We start from the raw sequence: 7,514 nt of genomic DNA, 5'->3' as shown, positions 1-7,514 counted from the left end.
ATGCAGCTTTAAGGCTGACTGGATCCCAATCAGACAGTCCTTCAGAAATCTCCATGTACTTTTCTAATCATTACGTTATAGTGAATAGACAACGCTGACCTTTCAGTGCTGCCCCTAGTGACAATGTCTCTTAACATTATCGTTGTCCTCTTCTATCACCGAGTGATTTTTAATATGCAATGGGATACTGATACTAGTCATCAGCTGTGCTTTCCGAGACTTCTGAATGATATCCAGTTCCCCAAGCATTGAAGTCTTTCAGCCCTGGGTTCTGTATTGTTAAAAATTACGTGACTGGCTAACGTTCTGGAGCCTCAACATTCTCTCTGCTAAAACTCAGCAAAATCATTTTCACCATTTTATTGCAACGCAATGCAAGATGAGAGGGGAGAACAGTTCATTATTTTCAGAACACGCACTCTGGTCGTTTTCACTGAATTCAGTGTTTCAATAATAATAGCCACCTCTACCTTATTTTAATAATCAGGGTTGGCCAATAAATTCAAGCCAAGGCAACAACGCACAAGTTTTTGAAAGAACATCAACAATCGACAAACGATACTCTTATATTCGCCTATTCTTCGGAATTGTATCGTATTAATTTTGTTAAGTGGTCATTCATTTCATGTTTCTGGCTACTTTTTTCGCTTGTATGTAAAATAATTTGCTCTCTACCGTTTCTTCCCTCAAGTTTTCTAAACCGCTCCCGTGGTTATTTTGGTCAACTTTTCAATGTATTTCATTGCATACGTTTGTCTTATTCACCTACATATGTCGGTCTAACAGCATCTTTGCTGAAGGAAAAGGAGCTAACGTCTCGAGTCCATATGAATCTTGTTCTACGGACTCACTCCGCAGGTGCCCAGACGCCTGTTGAGTATTTGCAGTATTATCTCTTTAATGTCAGATTTCCAGCATCCGCAGGATTCAGCTTAGTCATCCACTTATGTGAGTGTCTTCGAGGGTAATGTTAAAAAATCTCAGCCAAGACGAAGGAAATGCAAGGAAGTTAGGGATATCGTTGGGCTGCAATTTACCTTCCTGAATGGGATTTAACTAAACAGCAAACCCAGTTAGTCATAGATGTTTTGTTTATGACAAGAGAGCCCAGGGTTATGTGATGCAGAGGTAAATGGATTTGAGGCCACAGCCGGATCAGCCATGATCCTATTGAATGGCGGAGCAGGTTCGAAAGGTCGAATGGCCTATTCCTGCTCCCAAGACATATCTGCCAAAGCAATTGCACGTAAAGAAATCTCAATGTGCATTGAGTCCGCAGAAGGTGCAGGTATTGCCTTCTACAGTTCTGACTGTGACAGTCCGGATTCGCACATTGAGCACCCTGTATTTTCAACAGACTCGGTTAATGCTGCTCGTTCAAAATTCGACATCAGCCTGCTTCGTCCCTACCAGAGGCTTATCAAACAAGGGAAAACAAGCCGCTGTGATATGTCCAGTTCAATTTAAATAATAAATTATAATTTGAGGAAAATAACCTATGATGATTCATTAAATTTTAATGGCAAAATAAAATATAACCTATATTTTTTTGCATACTATAACATAAATGAAAAATATTTACCTTCGTGAATTTGGAGATCCTAAAATAAAATAACACAACCTATGGTTTGATTGTTAAATTTGCATACCGATGTTTTTCAACTATCCCCTGTGTACGATCCTACATTTGAGTAAATTATGCATTTCGCCTGTAAATTTCGATTTATCTCCAAACCCATTGATAGGAAATAAAAGTCAAGTCAGTGCGAAATACGCATTTCTAAGGGATACATCACGGCATTTACATTACTCTCTCAGAATACTCCCCCAATGCTAACAGATCAATAGGAATGTATTTTAAAAAATACTTATTTTATTACATGTTTAATATTTTTTCTGTAACAAGTGAATGGTATATGCAATTTAAATAATTCACATTTTATAAATGCCTCGAGTTCCTTGATTTCAAAATCAATCAACATCAATCAAGAAACATTTAAAGATTGATTTCGCTCTCAGTAGCGTTTCCTTAAACTGGAATACCTGAAATTTGATTTTAAAAGTACGATTCTAATCTTACAGGCACGAAACATAGATTTAAACTGCAATTCAACGCACATGCCTCGGCTGCTTGCTTAGTTTCATCCTCTGCGGCTTTTGTACAGGCATAGGAGAAAGAAAACGAAATTAGGAGCATTTTATTTAGATCCAGCCTGCTACTCGGGGTTGGTCTGAGAGTATTGGAGACGGGCGTGATTGTTGAATCAGCGCGTCTACACCAGCCAAAGCTACACCTGCAGCCGACTGAACACAAATGGGCATTTTTATGGCAGATATCTAACATCAGAAATGTTGCCTCAAACCGTTTGATATATTGAATGTAAAGCGAGGAGAACGTTTTTTCAATTATCCTTCAAATATCAACTTAATTGGTTGATACTAATAGAAATATAATTCGCTAAATAGCGAAAGTATCGCTCTAGAGAAAGTATCGCTCTGGCGCCCTTGGATGTTCAGAAGGTTTTTGAAGAATTCCCATAAAAAGAGGCTGTTGTGTGAATTAAAAGTGCCTGGGATTGGGAACAATATATTGGCATTGTGTGAGAATTGTTTATCAGGCATTAAATAGATGGTAGGATTAAATGAGGCTTTTTTCAGGGTGGCAACCTGTGACATGTCGAGTGCCGCAGGTATCAATACTTGGACCCCAGTTTTTCACAGCATGTAAATAAATGAATGAGAGAAACAAATGCCTTATTTCAAAGTTTGCTGCCAACATGAAACTTATGCCTATATCATAGGTGAGGTGGTGGCTCAGGGGTTTCAAGGCGATTTAAAAAGTCTGAGTGAGTGGTCAAATACACGACGGATGCGGCATAACTTAAATAATGGTGAGCTTATAAACTTCGGTTTAAAAAACAACAGAAAGGCAGAGCATTATTCAAATGATGATAGGTTGGGAAATGTTGGCGCACAAAGGGACCTGGTTGAACTTTTGGGCCTATCACTGAAAGCAAGCAGGCCGGTGCAGCCAGCAGTTAGAACGGCAAATGTTATGACGACCTGATTTGCGGGACGACTTGAGTGCAGGAGCAAGGATGTCATACCGCAGCAATACTGAGCCTTGTTGAGGCCACATCTGGAGCATTTGTGCAGTTTTGTTCTTCTTAATTTAGGGCAAATACAATTGCCACAGGGGCAGTGCAGCAAACGTGCACCCGGCTGCTTCCTGGAAAGGTAGGGATGTCATATGAGGAGAGATTGGGCCGAATAGAACTACATTCATTGTAGTATCGATGAAGGAGAGGGGACCTTTTGGAAACACACGAATTCTTACAGGGCTGTACAGAGTGGGCTCAGGGATGATGTTTCCTGTGTCTGAGGGATCGAGGACAAGGGGACAAAGCCTCATCATATGCAGAAGCTCATTTGTCGATGGCAGAAATGACAGATGAGGAGAAAATTCTTCAACCAGACGATGGTGAACCTGTTGAATACGCTGACACAAAAGGCTGTGGAGGCCAGTTCACTGAATACTTAGGTGTGTGGACTCTAAATGTGTCAAAAGGTTTGGAGAGTGAAGTGGAGCAAGCAGCTGAGATAGAGTATCAGTCATGATTCCATTAGATGGTGGAGCGGGATCGAAGGTCAGAATGACCTGCTACTGCTCCTATTTTCTATGTTTCTTTGAATTGAAAAAGTGTTCAAAATTATTAAAGTGCTTACTTTGGTCGGCCTTCTCGAACTAAGTTACATTTAAGAGCTAATTCCGTAATAGATTCGTAAATTTCAACAACAGCATCTTCTGAAGAGGTGACCGAATAATAATAACAATCAGAAATATCCATTGGAACGATGTTCCAGATCTAGCTAAGATGCTACTTAAAACGCTTTCATGAGAACCAAGTGCGTAAAATAGTTTTGGCCTTATGTTCTGTACCACAAGGAGTTTATAAATATTTACAATGAGGAATTTGTGACATAAAAGTGTGTACGGGATCGTTGTGTAGTCGATATTGCTTTCACTGATGTGCTACACACTGAATTAACTCACATTCAGAATCAGAAGCACGCTTAACGAACAAAGACAACACACTACTTCTGGCAGCCACTATTTAAAGGACAATTACAGTCCTGATCTGCTGTTTCTGTGGAGAGCGACAGTGGACAAAATGAAGCTAACTGCCCCTGCACTTCTGTTTGCTTTCGGTTTTATATCCAAATTTGCCACACGACTAAACGGTGAATATATATTAAAGTATAAACACATGCAAAATATTCAACCGTCCAATTAATTCACCAAAATAATTTTCCTGTCACGTTTGGCACACTTTCTAACACTGTCCCCTGTTGACCTTAAGGTCGTGTGTTCCAGTCGTGTTCAGAGGCGTAAGCACAAAACCTAGGCTGACTTCTCTTTTCAAAGCTGAGGGTGTGGTACATTTTCGCACATGGTCTCTTTTGAATGATATATTACAAGGGCGCCCCATCGCCCTCTCGGACTTCATGGGGCCGTGCTGTGCGTATATCCTTTGCCGCGGTTCATACAGACACAGCTCCGATTGTATTTCAAAAATGTACCTATTTAACAGTAAATCTCTTTGGCTAACACTGAGTTCGGCAGCCCCGAGATATGAATACAGGCACGTTACTTTGAACAGAAAAGGAGGATCATTTCCCAATTGCAGTTAGAACAATTGAGGCATGAAACTAAGAATTCAAAATATGGATCAGGTGAAATCCTGCAAATTACGTAATCCATCAGAATATCAACACAATTGGATTGTAATGAATTACATTATTGAATAAAACCGATCATTTTCAATAACTTGACGCCGGGCACCTGCACAACATGTTTCCCGCGGCTGTCGTACACTATTTCTAACAGACTCAATTTGAAAAGCACTATCACATTTTAACTCCAGACTACGATCTGTGCAAATGCTGTGGGAGGAATGCGATTAAGGGGCAAGTTCTAACATGTCACTGAATTAAACAAAATGAACTATAAACGTTAGAAGACATCATGTAGGTCCACATTATCTCAATTTGTTCTGTGCTAAAGACTGATAATTATCTTACTAATGCACATAGCTGACTAAAGTTCAGCGTATTAATAGGTAACTCAATTTATTCCATAACTCACAGTTCAAAAGCTGGAATAGGACCAAACTGAGGAAGGATGGCAGCATCATTTGTGCTGCCAGTCACACCTAAAAGACGTGAACATTAACGGGATGATGGTCGCAGATACTGAGCTGTCGATCCACTGCCTTCTGATACTCCGGGTGTTGTAGATGTGATTGCTTGACATCACTCAGTGCAGAAAACAGTGATTCCTTACATATAATAAATATATTTGACACTATTGTAAACGGAATTGCGTTCCGTTAAAATGCACCAATCAGAATTAATGTGACCATGAATGGATACAATGAATGAATTTTCCAACCACTACCCTGTCCGGAGAAGCTATTGACGTTATACAGTCTGAATTGGAAATGAGTCACCGATATGACATAAACATCATAGGATCATAGAGGCACAGATTGTAGGTGTGCTGGGTGGAAGAGGGGGGTGGGATGTGCGGAGGCGGGAGCGGTGGTGTGGGTGGCATTGGATTCAGTTTTATGGAGGAGATGTCCAATTTATCTCATATACACAGATTTTCTCCATAAGCTTGCCTATCAGGACTCCCCAAATGCATCTTCAATTACCGTTGAAGATTTCCACGAGAAAATGATGCTGTTACTCTTTGTGGTCAGGCTTTCAAAATCTTAACAATTCCCTGCATGAACCAACCCGCATCATTAGACCTCTCGCAATTATGTTAAACCAAAAAAATCTGGTTACCGGCTCCCATCCGAGAGGCAATAATTTACCTCATTGTGACCTAACAGCACTTCTCTGAATTTGGAATAAATCATGTGAATCGCGTGCAAGCCTGTCTGCACCGACGGAGAAGGATACGAACTCCTGCAATCTCCGTAGGCAACTGAATTACCTCGCCAAGGCTATGTCCTTTCTAAACTTCCTCTATCCCATTTCATCGACCTTGAAATACATCCAAAAGCAAAGTGCACATAATTACACACAATGCATGGACACACCCATAAACATTGAATTGTAAAGCTGTAGCCTGACTACCTTACATTTGCATCCAATGTACCTGTTTACAAACTAACAATCGCATACATTTCATTTCACGGACTGTCTCAACTTGCCCTATCTCCTCCAAGGGATGAGAGACATTTAACCCCGCGTACCTGTGTCCTGCATGCTCGATAAATAGTACAATTAACATAATAACGTCACACCACGTCGTTTCTCTGAAATTTGATCACTTCTTCATTAATCACAATAACGTGTGTCCGCTCAGTATCTGCCCATTTGTGACCAGTCTGCAAAACATTAAATCCTGTCTTTAGAACTGATATTACTTGAGGTGTCCCTAATATGCTATATTTGGGACCAAAAATGAATGCTGCTGCTAATGTTTTCATACTGCGGTAACAATGTTTTATATTTGGTTTCGATTTTGTGTCGAACCTTGATATAACTGCACGATTCCTCCAGCATCCGAGGCCATATTCGTCAGTGAAATAAGATGAGTAATTTGGGGATTATTGCAGTAAATTCTCCAGAGCTACTAAAATATATCACTAGCAATTCTGAGGGCAAACTGGGGCGTTTAATGAGCAAGCTGAATGTGGTAATGAAACTGATTAAATTTTGTGCGCAGCACAGCGAATTATTGTACTATTGTTACTTAGTTCTTTATATTTGAAAATGAGTGGATCTCAGCTCAGCAAAGCAATGTCATTTTCTCACTTCAGGTTTGCTGTTCCATTCAGAGAGGCAGTGCAGTTCCGCAAAAAGAATGATCAGAGGGAACTAGGGAGCGGTGACAGAGATGCCAGGCAACTGGCCACAGCGATCCAGAGAAAAATACCTTTTCAAAATTATGAAAGGGAAGAACAAGGCAAGATGTATACACTGGTGACGTCGCCAAGGCAGGTGCGACAGGAAAAGATACATTGGGGGAATGGGACACCAAATTGGAGGAAGAACTGGAAGTGTAACTCCAATTCAAAGTTGAGCAAAAATTTGCCAATGAAAAAATGATTCCAAAGGTACCTTGAATATAATTCTACACTCCTGGCTGTTGTACGAACTCTCTTCCAAACTCTCAGATTCTCCAGCTCTTCCCCCTCTATTCTTATAACGTCACCTTCAACACCAGCGTTTCTAGTAGGCCTTCCTTTTCAGGCCGCTGTGGATCCACTTGCTCCACGGTTGTCGGGGACCTCGACATTGTATATCCAGGTGCACACATTCCTGACCTCACTACTCCCCATTCGTCTGCTAAGCATGATAAGGTCCAAGATCCATAAAATTCCACGTAACCACACTGCACATTCAATAAATCAATTTCAGTCACGTCCGGCACCTACAGCGCCGCAATGCCATCAATAATTCTCTCAGCCTCTCCAATTCCAGCATTTCGAAGGAAG

The sequence above is a fragment of the Cetorhinus maximus genome, unplaced genomic scaffold, assembly GCF_964194155.1.
Source record: "Cetorhinus maximus unplaced genomic scaffold, sCetMax3.hap1.1 HAP1_SCAFFOLD_57, whole genome shotgun sequence".
In the NCBI taxonomy this organism is placed as follows: domain Eukaryota; kingdom Metazoa; phylum Chordata; class Chondrichthyes; order Lamniformes; family Cetorhinidae; genus Cetorhinus; species Cetorhinus maximus.
This window is presented reverse-complemented; position numbering follows the sequence as displayed.